Source organism: Equus caballus, chromosome 22 (genome assembly GCF_041296265.1).
Source record: "Equus caballus isolate H_3958 breed thoroughbred chromosome 22, TB-T2T, whole genome shotgun sequence".
NCBI classification, from domain to species: Eukaryota; Metazoa; Chordata; class Mammalia; order Perissodactyla; family Equidae; genus Equus; species Equus caballus.
In genome coordinates, this window is record NC_091705.1 from 34,170,324 (window position 1) to 34,179,896 (window position 9,573).

Below are 9,573 nucleotides of genomic sequence, written 5' to 3' on the forward strand. Positions count from 1 at the left end.
GTGATTTAAATTTTTTTTGGTTAGCCGTTTGTTTTCAATTTCTGTTTTTATTGGATTGTGGTCAGATAACGTGGCCTGAAAGACTATATTGCTCATTAGGACCTCTGAGGTTTGCTTTGTGGCCTAGAATGTCATCCGTTTCAGTTGTTTCCTTAGAGATGTTTGAATTAAATGTTTTATCTGTCTGTATGTGTTTATCGATTGGAGCTTACCTTTTTGAGCTGACATTCCTTGGAATGCGGGTCCTACACGTCACTCTGGGAGCTGGCACAATGCCTCCCTCTCCTGAGGATTCAGCCGGGGTCCAGTGTGTCCGCCAGCACGGACCCAGGGAGTCCCAAGGTAGAACAGCCCGCATCCCTTTGCTCAGTCAATATTTCCTGAGTGCTGACTTTTCTCCTTAACATCTGATCCTGCCTCAAGCAGCTAGTTTTCCAAGGACCGTATTTCAGAAAAACTCTGTTTTAAGGTTTTCTCTTCTTTTTTTTTGAGGCACAACCATTGATGAAGAATCATAGTCATCATTCCTCAGGTCTGGCCCCTCCCTCTGAAACTCTGAGCCCCTCCGTGAGTCCTGAGGCTTCTCTGCTCGTTTTTACAGGAGGAGGAGCTGCCGTGGGGAATGGCCGTGTGGTCCCTGCAGGACGCTGTGCCACTCTCAGCTCCGGTGGGATTTGCCATCCTTTTGCTTTGTTATCTTGGAGGCTCTGTTGTCTGAGGGACCCAACCAAGGTGTGAAGCTACGTGCAATGACCTCACTGCTGGGCTCCAGGCTTTCTCTGTTTGTTGGAGCAGCCTGAAGTTAGCTGGGCCCCTTTCTGTACCTGGCCACAGGAATATCCCACACTTCATTCCAACATCAGCCCTGGGATGTGAAGTAGAGCCACAGCCTGCAGCACCACGAGCCAGCCGTCCTGCACCCCCCAGGGGTAACATCAGCACCAAGTGTGGATCCCCTACAGCTGCCTGGGGCGTAGTGTCCCTGCTCCCTGCTGCTTTGAGCTTGCTGGTTTCATAGAGTCCTACCAGGGATGTGGCTCTGTCTTCACTTGGGTTCTTTCAGAAACAGAGCCTGAGACAAGGATTCAGGTGCAAGTAGTTTGGGAAGTACAGGTAAGCCTGTAGGAGGGTGGGGACGTGAGATACATTTGTATATACACTCACATACAAACATTGAAAGACAATGAGGTAAACATTGTAACAGCATATTTTCTATACTTTCTAAAGCTTTCAACGTACCAATGTTTCCATAATAAGAAAAATCAAGCAAAATTTCTATTTAGAAAAACATGAATGTAACCTAGTAAAGACTTGCAAGGTTAAAGTGTGTGATTCAGCCAGCTGCCTGTGTGGGCATCCGAAGGACTTTGGGGAAACTATGGGAAATGGTACAAAACACACAACTCAGAATTACCCAACCCCGGTTGTGATGGAGCTGGGGTATGTATACCCCAACTTCCAAGAGACTCATTTTTTGAGGCCTATTTCAGGGGGTTTGTAAGTTCCGTGGCACTTCCAACCTGCTAAGCATGGGCAGTTCTGGGAACAAGATTCCTTCCAGACAGATGCAGAGACTGGAGGTGGAAGTTGGCAAGAACACACTGAAAGGTCCCATGGATATGGGTGGGGCACTGACCTCTTCTGCCATGGGGTCCCTTCAACTTACAGAGATTTATTTCTTCTTATTTGGTGACATCTGTAGTAGTCAGCCCAACAAATGTTCAACAACCAGCTCTCAAAAAAACACAACTCGCTGATTTGTAGCATCTGCTAATTTCCACGGTGTAGACACTCCTACCACAGCCAATTTCAAGCTGGTTTAACAATCAGCTCCCCAAACTCAGCTCTCAGGAGCCGGTCGGAGCCAGCTCCCTCCAGCGCACCCGGTAGCCGGTCCTTCACTCAGTGGGGCCTTCCTGGTATTAAATTTCACTGCCAGGTCGCTAGCCTGTGGTTCGGGTTCTCCCTGGTTTACATGCTAATATAGATCATTCTGTTTTTCTCCTTTGACCGTTTTAGCAGGCTTCTGGCAAGAGACAGTTAAATGTATACCACCATCAGTCATCTGGAATCCCTTCGCTCTTAACTTTATGCGGCATTTCATTGGCTGTGGGGTTTTCATAAATGGCATTTATTTGAGGATGGACGAGAAGGGAAGGCTGCTGCTCTTTCGTCACTCCGACTTCTCCCAGGAGGAGCTGCTGACCTCATTGGCCAGATTGCAGATCGATGAGTCCACTTCTACCAGGAAGGGTCACCTCCTCTTCCACGTCCCCCGTCATGTGGCTGGGTGGGTGCCATCTTCCTCTTTCTCAGCTCTCATTTTCTAATTCATCTGCTATGGGGTGCTAGGTTGCTACACAAAATCCAGGATGCCCAGTTAAATTTGAATTTCAGGTAAATGGTGATAACTTTTTGGTATAAGTATGTCTCAGATATTATATTGTACGAGACACACTTACACTAAAAAATTATTTGGTGTTTATCTGAAATTCCAATTTAAAAGGACATCCTCTATTTTTATTGGCTATATCTGGCAACCCACATACAGGTGACTGTTCGAGGGGTCTCCTAGAACAGCTGGCTGTTAGATCTGGATTTGGGTTTCCATGGAGCCTCTGGTTAGGGCTCAAGCCTCATCATAATAATGTGGAAACTTATTTTCCACTTTCTTTTGTTTTTGGAGAATCTGTCCTTTGGGAACTTCATGAAGAAGGGCCATTAGATGGCAAGATTTGGTATTCCTGCGTCCTCCAGCAAGCTACCATCACATATCATGAAAATCTCACTTTGAGGTCTAACAATTTGGGTTTTGGTTTTGGATCCAACTTGAGTCTTTGATGAATTTAATCTGCACACGTCTATTGATACATCTTTCATATTTGGTCTTACTTCTGTTGTTTTGTTTGTCCCAATTGTTTTTAATGAGCTGTGTTTTCTTGAATTAGTTTTCTCTGGCAGCTTAGGCATCATACATCTTGCATTTATTACACTAGAGGTTATTTTAAATAAAAAAATCTTGATTTATCCATCATATACTTTTCCTTTTCTCACAAGTCTCATTTTTTCTGGAAATAATTTGGGATTTTCAGAGCCAGATGATTATGATGATGACTATGCACAATAAATTATTTGAACGTGGTGTGTATCTTCAGCTGTAATTTATTTCTGACATTTGCAGTAAGTTTCGCGCCTCATTAGTTGTCGTCAGCCCTGTGTTTTGACATTCTGGTTGTTAGTTTCTATTTTCTTTGTACTGTCTCTTCCCTGCTCTTGAATTCACTGTTGGATTCCTCAGTTTTGTGGTTTGCTACCAAGCCATTGAAGCTGGAGTCTTCTGGGCTCAGTTTCTCTTCTACCTCTTACTGTCTGCTTGCAAACAACTCACCAATAATTGGCTCAAGATCTAAGCCATCTTCTGAGTGTGAATTCATGAGTGTACCTTGCTAAGGGGTGTGTCTCCCGTTGGATATCTCATGGGCTCTTCATGCCTAGCCTGCCCCAAACCAGTCTAAAACGCCTTTCTGCGCCAACTGGTCCTGCTCCAGAGTTCCCGGCTCAGTGGATGGCGCCTCCACCTGCCCCCTTCCCTTCACTCCTGCAAACCAGGAGCCCTGGTTCTGTCCTTTTTCTCACTCCCTGCCCCCATGTCTCATCTATCACCAAGTCCTGCCACTCTTAACTTTGGAACAACTTTTGAATCTATCTAACTTTCTTCATCCCATCGCCACTCCAATCCATCCTAGTGACCATGGTCTTTTGCCTGGTCTACAGTAATAGTCTCCTAACTGGTCTCCCCAACAGCCTCTGTCTGGACTAGACCCAGAGGAAACGTCTAGAAATCCAGATACACTGTCCTGCTCTGCTTCCCACTGCTTAGATATAGTCAGTATCCTTCAAGGGCCCACGGGGCCCCGCACCATCCAAAGGCTGCCCACACCCAGCCGTGCCTGGTGCATGTCTCCACTCCTCTCTGCACTCCAGCTGCACTGGCTACTCTTGGCCTCTCACGGACTCTGTGCTCTCGGCCACCCCAGGGCCTTGGCATCTCCTGCTTTGCTCCTGTCATCTTTCTTTGCAGGGTTAAGCTCCTTCTTGTCCTTCTGAGCCCAGCCTCCCCTGAACTCCCTGCTGGTTAAATTCCTCTGTTTGTTGCCCTCGTAGCCCACGTGCCTTTCCTTCATAACATAACATGCCAGCTGTCACTTTACATTCATTTCTGTCCATCTTCTGATGAGCCCCTGCCTCCCCCCGTAGACTCCACGCTCCCCACAGGCATGGATCATGTCTGTTTCAATTCCCTGTCAATTCCCTGCTGTATTCCCAGGGGCCCGCCTAGCACGGGGAACCTAGCGGGTGCTCAAGGATTTGTTAACTGAATAAGTAAGTCAATGATCGAGAGCTCTTCGCGGCTAGAAATGACATTGAAGATCATTACTGTCATTAACAGTGGACCTTGAGGCTGAGACCCCAGGGAAGGGAAGACCTCTGAGAAGGCTGGGCGATGAGACTCAAATTTCAGAGTTTTGCGTTTCAAAGTGCTCAAAAGCTATGGCTTTTGATTGCAAAAGCCAGATGCTGGAGAGAGAAAAATGTTTTTGTTTGCTTGTTTTTTTAGTGCTCAAAGCTTGGCTTGGCATATCATGCACAGAGCCAAAGGGACCCAGAACATACAATTTACACCATAAACCATGGGGTGGGGAAGAATGGGTGGCGATGAAGAATGCTGTCCTGCCCAAACGGAGATGAGTTCAATTAGCGAGTGTGGAAGGAACGGATGGAGGGGGTATGGTTGGGGTTTAGAGTTACTGGGTTCCCAAGAGTGAGTCCAGCACCCCATCCTCCAAGGCCATAGCAACCCCAGTTAATGTTGTAGGGATCCCAGAAGAGGCCTCAGAAAGAAGCCCAGTACAGCGCCCGACTGGAGGGGCAGCAGTGCCCAAGGGAGGTGTTGGAGTGGAGTGGCTTAAAGTCAGCATCAGTGAGACCAGGGACCCCAGCACAGTGTAGGGGAGCAGACTAAGTCCTCAAGCCCCCAACAAGTGTGTGCACAAGGCTGAGAGTGGATGCCATCCTGAGTGGGCCTCGGGGTCCTAGGAATGAATGACTGGGGGCCATGCAGAACTCTAGTCATCTCTACAGCAGCAGGAATCGGGATGACCAGACTCCAGGGAAGCCAGGGAGGGCTGAGGACCACTCCCAGCTGGACAGCCCTCCTAGTCGTGGGTGTCGTATGTAGACCCCTTCCCCCTACCAGCCTGGATCACCTCTGGGTGGAGTGTGTGTGCGTGTGTGCAATCTGAAGACAATGTGCGTTGACAGAAAGAAGAGCAGAGTGAAACGGCTGTTCTATTTTATGTTTGCAACTATGTTCCCCACTTTCGGTGGAAATGGGAGCTTAAAAGCTAGAATGAGTTTAAATATGAAGAAATAGGGAAGTTCATAGGTTCTTATCCCCAAGGAGGTAGTCTGGGAAATTTATCCTTGCTACTTGGACTCACTGCCTGTATGACTTGAGGTTCCAGCAGGGAGCAGAATGCTACTCAGCTGGATTTAAGGAAGGGACTAGTACAGAGGCATGGGTGGGGCAAAGAGATCCAACCAAGGTGTTCAGGCTTCCAGGGACCAGCAACCATAGGAAGCTGGGGGCACGGTGAGGGGATTGTGCTACTGGGGTCCAATGAGAGCTGGAAGCATGAGGCATGGGCCCCCCCACAGGAGCTGTAGTTGTAGAGGGGCTGAGCTACTGCCAGAAATGATACCCAAAGGAAGGCAGCAGGCAATAAATACCCCCACCTCTCCCTCCTCCTGGCATCCAGCACCCGGAAGCCAACCAGCAAGGGTGTCTGGGTGGTGCAGTCCATGGGGCCAACCTTTCAGGGCCCGGAGCAGGGCAGGAAAATGGGTGAGGTGGAACTGGGGATAAAGAAGAGCTAGCACACCCTTCTGGTTGAACTGATGGGGAAACTGAGGCACAGACAGGGGAAGGACTTGCCTAAGGTCACTCAGCAGGCAGAGTGAGGGGCCACCCCAGATCTCCCCTCCTCATTAGAGCTCGTTGCCCAGAACTGCGCGGCTTTATTTCCTCAACACATGAGTCTATTTTCTCACTTTCAAACCTTATTATAAAAAGAAATCAGAAAATGCAAAAATGTATGAAGGAGAAAATAACATGTTGACGTGTATTCCTCCAGATCGCCTCTCTATGCATGGACACATGCACTGAATAAAAATGGGAGTGGGCTCAATAAGGTGGGAGAAGGGGAGTCGCCTGCGAGCCCTTGGAGGGGCCAGCACTCAGTGAGTCAGCAGCAGGGTCCCTTGGAAGAAAGACTACTTTCTCCCCGCTCCTCGGCCTCAGCATCCTCATCTGTACCGGGAATGTTCCTGCTCCCATGGTTCTGAGCGAGGGAGTTCTTGGTGTGAACTGTGTTCTTTCATATGGGATTCAGCATGGGCGATTGCCCAGCTGTGATGTTTGGGCCCTTAGAGTCGCCCTGGGAGGGGCCAGGCAATGCCTAGCACGTCCTAAAATGGTACATGCCCAACATGAGGAATGTGAGTTATGTTTGATGGTGTTTTGATGGGTGGTTTTTATGTTAATAGTTACGTACATGCTTTAGTGAATATTAGCAGGGCTGATCATAAACATATTTGAATAACTGGTATGGCGCAGGAGTCAACCAGTCAGAACGGGTGGTGGCAGTAAATAACCCGTGACTGTCTCCACCTGCCCTAATTGAACCAGAGCAGCCTGACTCTCCCCACCCCCTGGTGATTGGGGTGCTAATGGTCCCCCGAGAGTGGGTTCATGCTGTTTTCACCACACTGGCCACAGGACACTCCAACAGTGCCCTCCAAGCTTTGAGGGTTGATCATGGGGACCCAGGAAAGGGTGGACTGGAAGGAAGGAGGATCGGGGTATCACGGGGTGGCAGCTGCCTGGAGCTGGACCACCTGGAGACCCCTTGTTGATCAGCCTATTTCTGGGACATGTATCCAAGTGGGCTGCTGAGCCTGCCCAGCTCTCTTATCATGGGCCAGGGTCCCAGCATCCTAGCTGGGCAGCTGTCTCATTCTAACCACTGCTGTTCAGCGTCACCACCTTTGTTTTTAGGCGTGCATTTGTAAATTACCTGTATTTCACTGTTTATTTTTTATTTCCACAGCATTTTTTATTGTGAGATATAAAATATAGGAAAAATGCATATGGGGCCACCCCCATGGTTGAGTGGTTAAGTTTGCATGCTCTGCTTCAGTGGCCTGGGGTTTTGCTGGTTTGGATCCTGGGCAGGGACATGGTACCGCTCATCAGGCCATGCTGAGGTGGTGTCCCACATAGCACAACCAGAAGGACCTACAACTAGAATATACAACTATGTACTGGGGGGCTTTGGGGAGAAGAAGAAGAAGATAAAAAAAAGATTGGCAACAGATGTCAGCTCAGGTGCCAATCTTTAAAAAAAAAGAAAAGAAAAATGCATAAAGCTCATACATACAGGTTAACACGCGATTGTAACTATTTCCCAGATGGAGAACTGGGTTCCCAGGAACCATCCCTTCGCAATCACAGCCTCTGCCTGCCCCCAGAGAGAGCCCTGATCCTGTCTTTTATAATAATGATTTCTTTGCTGGTCTTTATAGTTTCACTGCCTGGGCAAGCCATTGCTTATTTTTATTTGTAAAATGGCAATCTTTTTATTTTTTTAAATTTTGGTAATCCCTGTTTTCTTTTTTTACTCCTCCATGTCTCCCCATCCTCCTCCCCACCCCCTATTTATGGTTAGTGAAACCGTTTTTTCCCCATCTACTGTGGGGGTTCAAGTTTCCCTTTAAAATGAGTTATTTTGGATAAATACATTTGGAGAAAAAACAAGTAAATAATAATTCAGGTAGGGTGAGATGGGCAGAATGGTGAAGGTGTTACCCAAAGAAGTTTGGGAAACACTGATTATCTTCCATTTACGGAGAGAAAATAGTCCCGGAGAGACCATTGGAGAGTCAGAGACGAGAACACAGGTGCCGACGCCCCGGGGCAGGAATGGGTCACAAGACATCACCAGTCACTAGAGGCCCCAGCGGCGAGGGTCCTTCGGGAAGTCCAGCACCAGCACGACCACCAGAGGGCAGCACGGCTCCAGCTTCTGACGCCCTCGCAGCTTCTTGAGCTGGCGGCCGGTGCGGGTGGAGGGCTGGGGGGCTCACTCTGGAGACAGAGATTCGTCTGAATTCACCCTAGTCTAGAGATCCTCAAACGGAGGTGTAGGACACACTCCCTTCGAAGTTACCTGGGTGCCTGTTAACAATGTAGCTTTGGGGGCCCTTCTGGACCCACTAAATCAGCACCTTTGGAGCTCCAGGTGTGTGGGATGCGGGATGTGGGGGACTGGACAAAAAGGTTAGGGCCTGGGGAGTTTTGAGAACTACTGCTCTATGGAGGTGGGCACCACCTCCTAGGGTCAGAGTTTGGGAGTGGTGTGTGTGTGTGTGTGTGGTGGGGGAACAGAAGATGATCACATAGAGCAGAACAAGTGGGAGTGACAGTTGGAGTGCTTGGGCTTGTATTTTGGCCCCATCTCTTACCTGGATGGGTGGCAAGTTTTTTTTTTTTAGTATTTCTCAACCATCCATCCATCCATCCATGCATCCATTTATCCATCCATCATCTATCCATCCATCCATCATACATCGTTCATCATCCATCCAGCCAGCCAGCCAGCCACCCACCCACCCACCCATCCTCCATCTATCCATCCATCATCCTTCATCCGTAATTCGTTATCCATCCATCCATCGATCCATCCATCCATCATACTTCATCCATCCATCCATCCACCCATCCATCATCCATCTATCCACCCATCATCCTTCATCCATAATTAATCATCCATCCCTCCACCCATCCATCCATTATCCATCCATTCATTCATTCGCCCACCCACCATCCATCTACCACTCATCCACTATTCATCCACCATCCACCGTCCATTCAATATATAGTAACTAAACTCTTACTATATATCCTTTCTGGATGTGAGGATACAGTGGTGGACAAGACAGACATCATCCCTGCCTTCTTGGAGTTCATGCTTTTGTGGGAGAGTTAAATAATAGCAAATACTTCCATAAATATGAAATTACAAACTGTAATAGGTGCTTTGAAGGAGGAGGAAAATAGAGTGGTATGTGAGTGAGAAGAACTATAGGAACATGTAGGTGTGAGGGGTTTCCCTTATGCTTGAGTTGAGATCCAAAGGGTGAGTAGGAGTTAACGAGGCAAAGAGTCAGAGGGAAGAGTGTTTCAGGCAGAGGAATCTGCTTGTGCAAAGGCCTTGAGGTGGGAACAAGCTCATTGCCTTTGAGAAACTGCAAGAAGGCAGCATGGCTGGAGGGCAGGCAGAGTGGCTGGACCTGGGATTTGGGCAGTAGTCAGGGGCTAATACCCTCAGGTTCTCCAATTTTTCATCTTCAAAATAGGGCAGTAGACCTGTCTTGCAAAGAGGATTAAGTGTAATGATGAATTCAAAAGATGTACTGTAGTACCCACTACGCAGCTGGTGTCCATGGATGTGA